The following is a 10,813-nucleotide window of genomic DNA, read 5'->3' on the forward strand; positions in this document are numbered from 1 at the left end:
ATCTCCAATCACAGATTCTCTCTGTGTGCCACTTTCACTGTGATCTCTCCATCACAGCAGAATCCTATACAGTGTGAGGGGTATGTGGGTCACATGGGGTCACCGGGAAGGTATAAGGGGGCCCTCTGTGACTTTACAACCAGCACCCTACTTTCTTCACAATCCGAGCTCAACCAAACCCGAATCTTCACCAAATTCCCAGAATAAATAAAATACAACCTGAAATGTTCCCAAAATATATCCTACAATTAATAACTAGAGACCGGTGACATCACTGAGAATGCAGCCTATCCATTCACTAGAGACCGGTGACATCACTGAGAATGCAGCCTATCCATTCACTAGAGACCGGTGACATCACTGAGAATGCAGCCTATCCATTCACTAGAGACCGGTGACATCACTAAGATTGCAGACTATCCAATCACTAGAGACCGGTGACATCACTAAGATTGCAGCCTATCCAATCACTAGAGACCGGTGACATCACTAAGATTGCAGCCTATCCATTCACCAGAGACCGGTGACATCACTAAGATTGCAGCCTATCCAATCACTAGAGACCGGTGACATCACTAAGATTGCAGCCTATCCAATCACTAGAGACCGGTGACATCACTGAGAATGCAGCCCATCCATTCACTAGAGACCGGTGACATCACTAAGATTGCAGCCTATCCAATCACTAGAGACCGGTGACATCACTAAGATTGCAGCCTATCCAATCACTAGAGACTGGTGACATCACTGACAATGCAGCCCATCCATTCACTAGAGACCGGTGACATCACTGAGAATGTAGCCTATCCAATCACTATAGACCAATGAGATCACTGAGAATGCAGCCAGCTAATGACATCATAATATGAACTACTATAAAGAACATCTCAGTTCTTTTACACTGATGGGAATATAATGACATTTGGGGGGCGCTCTATGGAGAGCTGCAGAGGTTGTGCGGAGGTCTCCAGGGACTCTGGATGGGGTGTAGGATTGCCGCAGCAGATGTCATGTGACACAAAACGTCACCTGATGTCACCTGCGTCTCATTGTGAGTCTGATTTCTCCCCTCAGGATTATCAGATAAGAAAGTGTAATAACAGATTATTCACAATTAATGTAAAGATAACGAGTCATTAGTGAGACTGAGAATAATCCCGGATAAGCTCCCTCTAATTACCCTGGCGCAGCGGTAATGGCGATTTAGGAGGTTCTGGTTATATTTGTCTGTGTTGGGTGGAAACCACATATGGAGTCTCATAGCAACTTCTCAGCGGACTACAGAATTCTGGCCTCCCCGGAGTTCTGCCCCAAGGCAATATTCCACCAGGGGCCCGACAATGACTTCATACGGAGCGCGGCCTGACAGACGTGCAAGGACGAAAAATTCTTAGTTTTCATTTCATTGATTGTTTATTTCGTTTTTCGGGTCATTCGTTATGATCGCAATTCCTAAATTCGTTAATTTGAAAATTCAAAAATCCGAAAATAAGAAAGTAAAGCCAATTTACAATTACTAATACTAACTATTAAATTATAAGTATCGGCATTTCCTTTCAAATTTGGCTGTTAGTGAACGTAACGAATACGAATTTATAGTAACGAATGCCGCATCTAAAGGAATGGAACAGAACGAATTATTAATAATAATACAATTTTATTATTATTATTGTCATTTACTGTTATTAACCACTTGCCGTCTGCGCGATAGCCGAAAGATGGCTGCAGCACGGACTTAATTTGCCAGGAGGGCGTCCGCGGCCTGCGCGCCCCCTATGAGTTCTCTGCTGATCACAGATCGGAGTAAGGGTTCGATGCCGACCCCTTACCACGTGATCAGCTGTCAGCCAATGACAGACGATCGTGTGATGTAAACAGAGCCAGTAATTGGCTATTTTTAGAAAAAAAAAAAAAGCAGATCACCGGCAGCTGCAAGAGGGACATCGGTCCCGATCGTGGAGAGCCTCTGTGCTCACCAGTGCCACCTACCAGTGCCGCCTATAAATCACCAATCAGTGCATCATCACCAGTGCTGCCTATCAATACCACCTACCAGTGCCCATCAGTGCCACCTACCAGTACCCATCAGTGACATCCATCAGTGCCACTCATCAGTGCCACCCATAAAGACCCATCAGTGCCACCTTATCAGTGCTGCCTTATCTGTGCCCATCAGTGCAGCCCATCAGTGCAGCCCATCAGTGCCCATCAGTGCTGCCTTATCTGTGCCTATCAGTGCAGCCCATCAGTGCCCATCAGTGCAGCCCATCAGTGCCCATCAGTGCAGCCTCATCAGCGAATATAAATGAAGGAGAAAAATGACCTGTTTGCAAAATTTTATAACAAACTATGAAACATGTTTGTTTTTTTTCAAAAATTTCAAGCTCCATTTGTGTTAAAAAAAAAATGATAAAAATGTAATCTGAGTACAGTGTTGTATGACCGCGCAATTGTTATTCAAAGTGTGACGGCGCTGAAAGCTGAAAATTGGTCTGGGCAGGAAAGGGGTTTAAGTGCCCAGTAAGCAAGAGGTTAACCACTTGCCGACCGGCGCACGCCGATGTACGTCGGCAGAATGGCACGGACAGGCAAATGGGCGTACCTGTATGTCCCTTTAAATTTGCTGCCATGCCATCGCGTGCGCGCCGGTCGGGACCTCTGTGAGTCCAATCGGGAGTCCCGCGGACTCGATTGCGGCGGGGATACCCGCGATCGCCTCTCGGGGAGGAAGAACGGGGAGATGCTAATGTAAACAAGCATCTCCCCATTCTGCCTAGTGACAGTGTCACTGATCTCTGCTCCCTGTGATCGGAGCAGAGATCAGTGACATGTCACACGTAGCCACGCCCCCCCCAGAGTTAGAAACACTCCACTCCCCAGAACACACTTAACCCCTACACTGCCCCCTAGTGGTTAATCACTTCACTGCCTGTGTCATTTACTCAGGAATCAGTGCATTTGTATAGCACTGATCGCTGTATAAATGACAATGGTCCCAAAAATGTGTCAAAAAAGTGTTTCCGCCATAATGTCGAAGTCACGATAAAAATCGCTGATTGCCGCCATTACTAGTACAAAAATAAATTATTAATAAAAATGCCATAAAACAATGGCAACAACGCTATAATTTTTGCGCAAACCAATCAATATACGCTTATTGCGATTTTTTTTACCAAAAATTTGTAGAATACGTATCGGCCTAAACTGAGGGGAAAAAAATGTTTTTTCTATATATTTTTGGGGGATATTTATTATAGCAAAATGTAAAAAATATTGCGTTTTTTTTTCAAAATTGTCGCTCTTTTTTTGTTTATAGCGCAAAAAATAAAAAAAGCAGGGGTGATCAAATACCACCAAAAGAAAGCTCTATTTGTGGGGAAAAAAAGGGCGTTGTTTGGGAGAAATGTCGCACGACCGCGCAATTGTCAGTTAAAGCGACGCAGTGCCGAATCACAAAAAGTGGTCTGGTCTTCGGCCAGCAAAATGGTCCGGGGCTTAAGTGGTTAATTAGTTCCATTCCATTCGTTCGTTCTATAATTTAATAGTTAGTAATAGTTAAGTTATTAATAGTTCGTTATTATTTCTGATTTTCGAATTTAAGAATTTTCAAATATTCAGAAAAATTTGTTCAACGGGTTTTGTTAATTCCGAATTAACAAATTTGTTGAATTTGGAGTGAAACAAATTGCACATGTCTAAGGCCTGATAGGGTCCCGGTGTAGTCATGGAGGGCCCCACAGCACTTGCATGATGTGCGGTGGTGACCTGTGTGGAACAGACCAAAGCCATCTTTAATATTGATTGGACCCTGGGCAAACGTTTTCTTGGGCCCCTCACCCATGCAAGTTCGCTCTCCACCTGCTCTGAGACATATAATAAATAGCAGCTAGACTTAAAGTCAGTTCATTGTATCAGATCAGGCAGCGATTGCGATTGGTTGCCAGAGGTTACAGTGTATCATTACCGCTCACTGACTGGTTGCTAGAGATTACAGCACACATTACGGTTCACTAATTAGTTGCTAGATATTACAGCACATGATTTCTGCTTGTTGATTGGTTTCTAGAGATTACTGTACAGTAATACTGCTCACGGATTGGTTGCTAGAGGTTACAGCAAATGATTTCTGCTTGTTAATTGGTTGCTAGAGATTACTGTACATCAATACTGCTCACTGATTAGTTGCTAGAGGTTACAGCACATGATCTCCTCACAGCAGGGGGCATGATATTCATATGAATGCCGCCTTTATTTACATATCTATGCCGCCGGAGGCAGCTATTTACATATGGATGCGGGTAATTTACATGTAAACACGGGGTCTGCATGTGAGTCATCTGTACACAACAATAGGGCAGAGCTGGGCAGCATTAGTAGCAGCACTTCACACTGAGATATCAGCACACAGCACAGGACTAAAACTTCAAGGTACAAGGGAATTTAAACTGCGATAGTTGGCAATTATGAGGCAGCTGCTTTGGGCCCCACAACAATGACCGGGTTTTTCCCTGCCTTAAAGACGGCCCTGAGGGTGACCACCGTGCCAGGGGCGGAAGAATGGCGTCGGCCTCTAAGGATCCTCCAAACATTTCTGCAGCAGAGGATCAATCACCCGAAAGAGCAAAGTCACAATTGCACAGCGAGGAAATCTCCAGTCCTACACGTCGTTTTTTTTCTGAAGACGATCGATGAACAGAGCGAGTCAGATTTAAGGTGGCGCTGATCTGAGAGTGCACAGTGGTCCCTCAGATCCCACCATCATGCCACCCTATACCAGAGCGGTGACACAAGAGCTTCCACTTCTTGCACTTACAGATTACATAGATTTAGGAAGACATGAGGACAAACGTCCACCTGCAGATAACGAGAAAATCTCCAAGAATTCTGCACAGAAAAATCACTGCACCTTCCGTCCCAAAAACGCCGTAGGCAGACGTTGGGTCCAATGTCCAACAGGTGTGGCAGCGAAGGGCACCTGAGGGTGCTACGTGTAAACAGCAACGTGTGTACAAACACTTCAGGAATGATATGAATGATATGACAACCTGACAATATCGCCCATCCTGGGGGATGGGCGATACTACAAAATAAAACGACCATTAAAATGATAGACTGATCATTTCTTTGTCAGCGGGCAAACATACAAAATCAGCAGGGGGTCAAATACTTTTTTCCCCTCGCTGTAATTAGTTGGTGCAATGGTCTGCAGCATTCTGGACTCTCTTTTTTTTTGTGTCTCATTGGGGAGATTTCCCTTCACTTCCTGTCCTAGAGACACAATAGAAAGGAATATCTTCCTAAATAGAAAGGGATATCTTCCTAAATTTAGAGGAAATCTTGTCACCGGGACAGGTGCCTCAGATGGAAGATTTTCCCTCTATTCCCGTTTCGGTGACAACTATCCGGGGCAGCCATCAGAAATTATTGGGCCCATTACGCAGCTTTAGACCTGGACCCCCCCTCAACCAAGTCTGACCACCAACATTCCCCAGGGCTTGCTTATGGGTCAGCCTACCGAATCCGCACACCGGCCACCTCACCTGTACGCACTCAGCCCCTCCCGCAATCCTGTATATACATCAGCCCCCCCACACACCTGTATATTTGTCAGCCCCCAACCTGTATATTTGTCAGCCCCCTCACATTTGTATATATATCAGCACCCCTCACACCTCTATATATGTCAGCCCCTCCATACACCTATATATATATGTCAGCCCCCGAACTGTATATTTGTCAGCCCCCTCACACCTGTATATATGTCAGCACCCCTCACACCTATATATACGTCAGCCCCTCCATACACCTATATATATATGTCAGCCCCCCGAAATGTATATTTGTCAGCCCCCCAACCTGTATATTTGTCAGCCCCCCACACACCTGTATATATTTCAGCCCCCCCCACACACACCTGTATATATGTCAGCCCCCCTCACACCTGTATATATGTCAGCCCCCCCCACACACACCTGTATATTTGTCAGCCACCCAATCTGTATATAAGTCAGCCCCCCCACACACCTGTATATTTGTCAGCCTCCCACACACCTGTATATATGTCAGCCCCCCCCCCCCACACACACCTGTATATATGTCAGCCCCCCTCACACCTGTATATTTGTCAGCCTCCCACACACCTGTATATATGTCAGCCCCCCCACACACACACCTGTATATATGTCAGCCCCCCAACCTGTATATTTGTCAGCCACCCACACACCTGTATATATGTCAGCCCCTCCACACACCTGTATATTTGTCAGCCTCCCACACACCTGTATATATGTCAGCCCCCCCCACACACACCTGTATATATGTCAGCCCCCCCCCCCCCACACACACCTGTATATATGTCAGCCCCCCTCACACACAACTGTATATATGTCAGGCCCCCACACACCTGTATATTTGTCTGCCCCCCCACACACACCTATATATATGTCAGCCCCCCCACACCTGTATATATGTCAGCCCCCCCACACACACCTGTATATATGGCAGCCCCCCTCACACACAACTGTATATATGTCAGGCCCCCACACACCTGTATATTTGTCTGCCCCCCCACACACACCTATATATATGTCAGCCCCCCCACACCTGTATATGTGTCAGCCCCCCCACACACACCTGTATATATGGCAGCCCCACATACACACATCTTTACACACACATCTTTACACACACAAGCCTCTGGCCCCTCCCTGTACACAAACAGCCCCCCCTCCCTTTCCTTCACAGCCCCTATTTGTAACTTCCTACCTGGTCCCAGCTCATTTTTACAAAGCGGACATGTTGCTGAGAAGCAAAGTACAGGCAGATCACTGTCACACGAGGGGTGCACATTCACATAGTAGCCAGAGGTGGCAGTAAAGAGCTCGATGTCTAAAATCAATGACACGAGAACTGCAGAAACTGTGAGATCGTTTCTATACTGCACAACACGGATCCCGTCCTGCCTTCTTCTGGCCTGGGCGGGCCCCCGGGCCCCTTACAGTTGCAATGGCTGTACCCCCCTGATGACGGCCCTGAATGTATAATTTTGGAATTCCCTCATGTTCTTAGTGACACCAGGACATATAGAGAGGTTAAATCTCCCCAGCAAGGAGTCAGCTGCTGACTGGGGTTCTAACCCTTCCCTACTACATCCAAAACAAAAGTGGGAGATTTACTAAAACTGGAGAGTGCAAAATGTGGAGCAGCTCTGCATAGAAACCAATCAGCCAGGGCCGATCCTAGGCGGGTGCACGGGGTGCTCCTCACCTGGGTGCTGCAGAGGCGGGGGCGCTGAAGCTCCAGAGTGCTCTTCTCCCTCCTCCTCGTCTGCGTCCAGAGGTGGAGCGCATGTAGCGGGTGCTGTGGCTCCCCATCCCGCTTGCTCTCTCCGCCGACAACTCACAAGAACAGAATACCACTCCCGCTGTCCCCGGAGGCCTTGCTGGGTACCGCAGTGGAGCCTAGTTCCCGAAACACGTCCGGTACTAGACTCCACTAATCTTTCCATACGGTGCGCGTGGAGCAGTCTCCTGTCTGCCCCGCCCCCTCTGCAGGTGTCAGGCGGCTCTTCTCTCATAAGCGGTGTGATGAGAGGCTTCTGGACTGGCCAGAGCCAATCATCCAGTGCACTCCCAGAAATGCTCTTTGAGTGCCGCTGTCTTGTAAAATAGCGTCCTTCATCGGATAGTGTCCCCTGCGTACACAGGAACACAGATTCCGAAAATTGCCGAAGGATGAACGGCGCCTGCACCGTGAGTCCAGGTTCTATCCCCACTATCCAAGTCGACATAGAGTTAGAATAAAAAAGAGCCGAGCGCAGCGAGGCCGAGCCCGAAGCGTGGCGAGCGAAGCTCGCCCGCGAGGGGCACTCTAAAATTCACAACCCTATGTTCGCTTGGATGGTGGGGCTACCACCTCCACTCACGGCGCAGGTGCCGTTCAGCTTCGGAGATTTTCCGAAGCTTCGTCTGCTCCGTACTGCGCATGCGCAATACGGAGCGGACACTATGTGATGGCCGGACTCTATACGGCAGAACACCGCCCTCCTAGTAACCAAAGATGCCATGTATGCCCTGCCGACTGCAACGTGCTTCCACTCCCAGCGCGCCCAAGCTACGGGGATCTATTGGGCACGTACTGATATGGGGACACCTGCTGTGGAGGGGGGGTGGGCTCTGATGGAGGACACCTGCTGCAGGGGGGCTCTGATGGGAGACACATGCTGTGGGGGGCTCTGATGGGGGACACCTGCTGTGGGTGGCTCTGATGGGGGACACCTGCTGTGGGGTGCTCTGAAGGGGGACACCTGCTGTGGGGTGCTCTGAAGGGGGACACCTGCTGTGGGGGGCTCTGATGTGGGACACCTGCTGTGGGGGGGGGGGCTCTGATGGTGGACACCTGCTGTGGGAGGGGCTCTTATGGTGGACACCTGCTGTGGGGGGGGGCTCTGATGGGGGACACCTGCTGTGGAGGGCTCTGATGGTGGACATTGCTGTGGGGGTCTCTGATGGGGGACACATGCCGTGGGGGGGGGCTCTGATGGGGGACACCTGCTGTGGGTGGCTCTGATGGGGGACACCTGCTGTGGGAGGGGCTCTGATGGGGGACACTTGCTGTGGGGGGGCTCTGATGGGGGACATCTGCTGTGGGGGGGCTCTGATGGGGGACACCTGCTGTGGGGGGGCTCTGATGGTGGACACCTGCTGTGGAGGGCTCTGATGGTGGACATTGCTGTGGGGGTCTCTGATGGGGGACACATGCCGTGGGGGGGGGCTCTGATGGGGGACACCTGCTGTGGGTGGCTCTGATGGGGGACACCTGCTGTGGGAGGGGCTCTGATGGGGGACACTTGCTGTGGGGGGGCTCTGATGGGGGACACTTGCTGTGGGGGGCTCTGATGGGGGACACCTGCTTTGGGGGGGCTCTGATGGTGGACACCTGCTGTGAGGGGATACCTACTGTGGGGGGCTCTGATGGGGGACACCTGCTGTGGGGGGCTCTGATGGGGGACACCTGCTGTGGGGGGGGCTCTGATGTGGGACACCTGCTGTGGGGGGCTCTGATGGGGGACACCTGCTGTGGGGGGCTCTGATGGGGGACACCTGCTGTGGGGGGGCTCTGATGTGGGACACCTGCTGTGAAGGGACACCTGCTGTGGGGGGCTCTGATGGGGACACCTGCTTGGGGGGGCTCTGATGGAGGACACCTGCTGTGCGGGGCTCTGATGGAGACACCTGCTGTGGGGGGACGCCTGCTGTGGGGGGCTCTGATGGGGGGACACCTGCTGTGGGGGACACCTGCTGTAGGGGGGTCTCTGATGGGGGACGCCTGCTGTGGGGGGGCTCTGATGGGGCACATTATTTTAATCATTTTCTTTATTGTTAAAAGATCATGCGAGGAGCTCAGGGTAATGAAGACTTCTTAGGGGAGCATCTCTGTGTCATAGCCATAGAAACATGTGTAAAGGGGAGGAGTTAGTAAGATGGACACGCCCATGTGGGGGCGCCAGAAATATTTCTGCCCCCAGGCGCCTGTGACCCGAGGATCGGCCCTGCAATCAGCTTCCAGGTTTTATTGTCAACGCTTCATTGAAGGAGCTGAAGTTGATGCATTAAGTACCTTTGATGTATCTATAGAAATGTAAGATCCCCCTGAAGAAGACTAGAATTTATAAGGTTAAAATGCATCGGGGCTTTTCTTTACATCGGATGGTAGAATCTACTATCGTGGGTTACACCCATCGCTATATATTCAGTATAGAATCAATCGTCCTCTCTTTCCAGCTTCTAATAATCTCGCATTGTATACACCAGAACTCATATTTTAACTTTCGCAAGTAATCATTGTCCAATTATCCTTTGTCAATAAAACTAGCGATTTTTTATAAATTCTTTTGACTTATTTTTGCTGCTAAAAAGCCCCATGGGGAAATCTCCATTTCTTTCGAACGAGCTGAAGTTAGAAGCCGATTGGCTCCCATGCAGAGCTGCACCAGAATCTGCACTCTCCAGTTTTAGTAAATCAACCCCAAATGAGATTTGGCGTGAAGCCCCCGTTACCATTGACTGCGGCTTTGAAATTGGGCGACTTCATCCAAAATCACGCGATTTCAAAGCCGCATGTCATTGCGACTTCATGCACGGATGTCAAGTTGCACCTAAAATCGCCAAAAGTATAGTGCATGTACTACTTTTTCAAATCGATGCGGCCCCGCAAAGTCAGCGTTGCATCGATTTGAACAGTGCGATTGCCGGCAATAGGCTGTGACTTGTCATGCGATTTGACCTATTGAATCGAATGACAAGTCGCTCCAATGTGAATGGGGGCTTAGTACTTCAAAGTGTATCTAAACCCAAGAAAGAAAAAAAATATATATTTATGGAATGTGACCAGTCCTTAGATGTGGAGGCTGCAATAGTTTTCAAATACATTTTCAGCAAGTGCAGAAAATAAAATACCTGTCGATCCTGCCAGAAATCCGGCGTCCTTGTCACTTCCTGTTGACTGAATTGATATCTCAAACAAAGTGATCGGTCATCTCAGTGATCTTCTGCGAATTGCTAAACACCACCTCCCTATGTGATGGAGATGAGGAGGAGGGGTAGGTTGGGGGGAGGGGGGGGGGGTTGTAGTCCAGATCAGGACAGCGGTCCGGGGTGACAACGCTGCTCCTCCGAAGACACAGAACAGAGTGATCTGGAAGGACTGCTGATCTGCAATATATTACATTTCGGTCTTTGGGTTTAGATACACTTTTAAGGCACATGACTTCTGGTTATCTCCTCTCCACACTCTGCAGACTCATCACTTCCAA

General features: G+C 49.1%; 1 protein-coding gene across 1 annotated transcript in view; it reads right to left on the reverse strand.

Annotated features, from left to right (window-relative positions):
• Positions 1-10,608, reverse strand: part of SLC29A1 (solute carrier family 29 member 1 (Augustine blood group)) — a 64,126-nt gene extending 53,518 nt beyond the window's left edge. The window contains exon 1 of the mRNA XM_077485408.1: positions 10,458-10,608. The gene's annotated coding sequence lies outside the window, so the exon portion shown is untranslated. The remainder of the gene's footprint in view (positions 1-10,457) is intronic.
• Between the last annotated feature and the right edge of the window lie 205 nt (positions 10,609-10,813).

The sequence above is a fragment of the Lithobates pipiens genome, unplaced genomic scaffold, assembly GCF_037356315.1.
Source record: "Lithobates pipiens isolate NorthernLeopardFrog02 unplaced genomic scaffold, aLitPip1_a1.2 Scaffold_18, whole genome shotgun sequence".
NCBI lineage: Eukaryota > Metazoa > Chordata > Amphibia > Anura > Ranidae > Lithobates > Lithobates pipiens.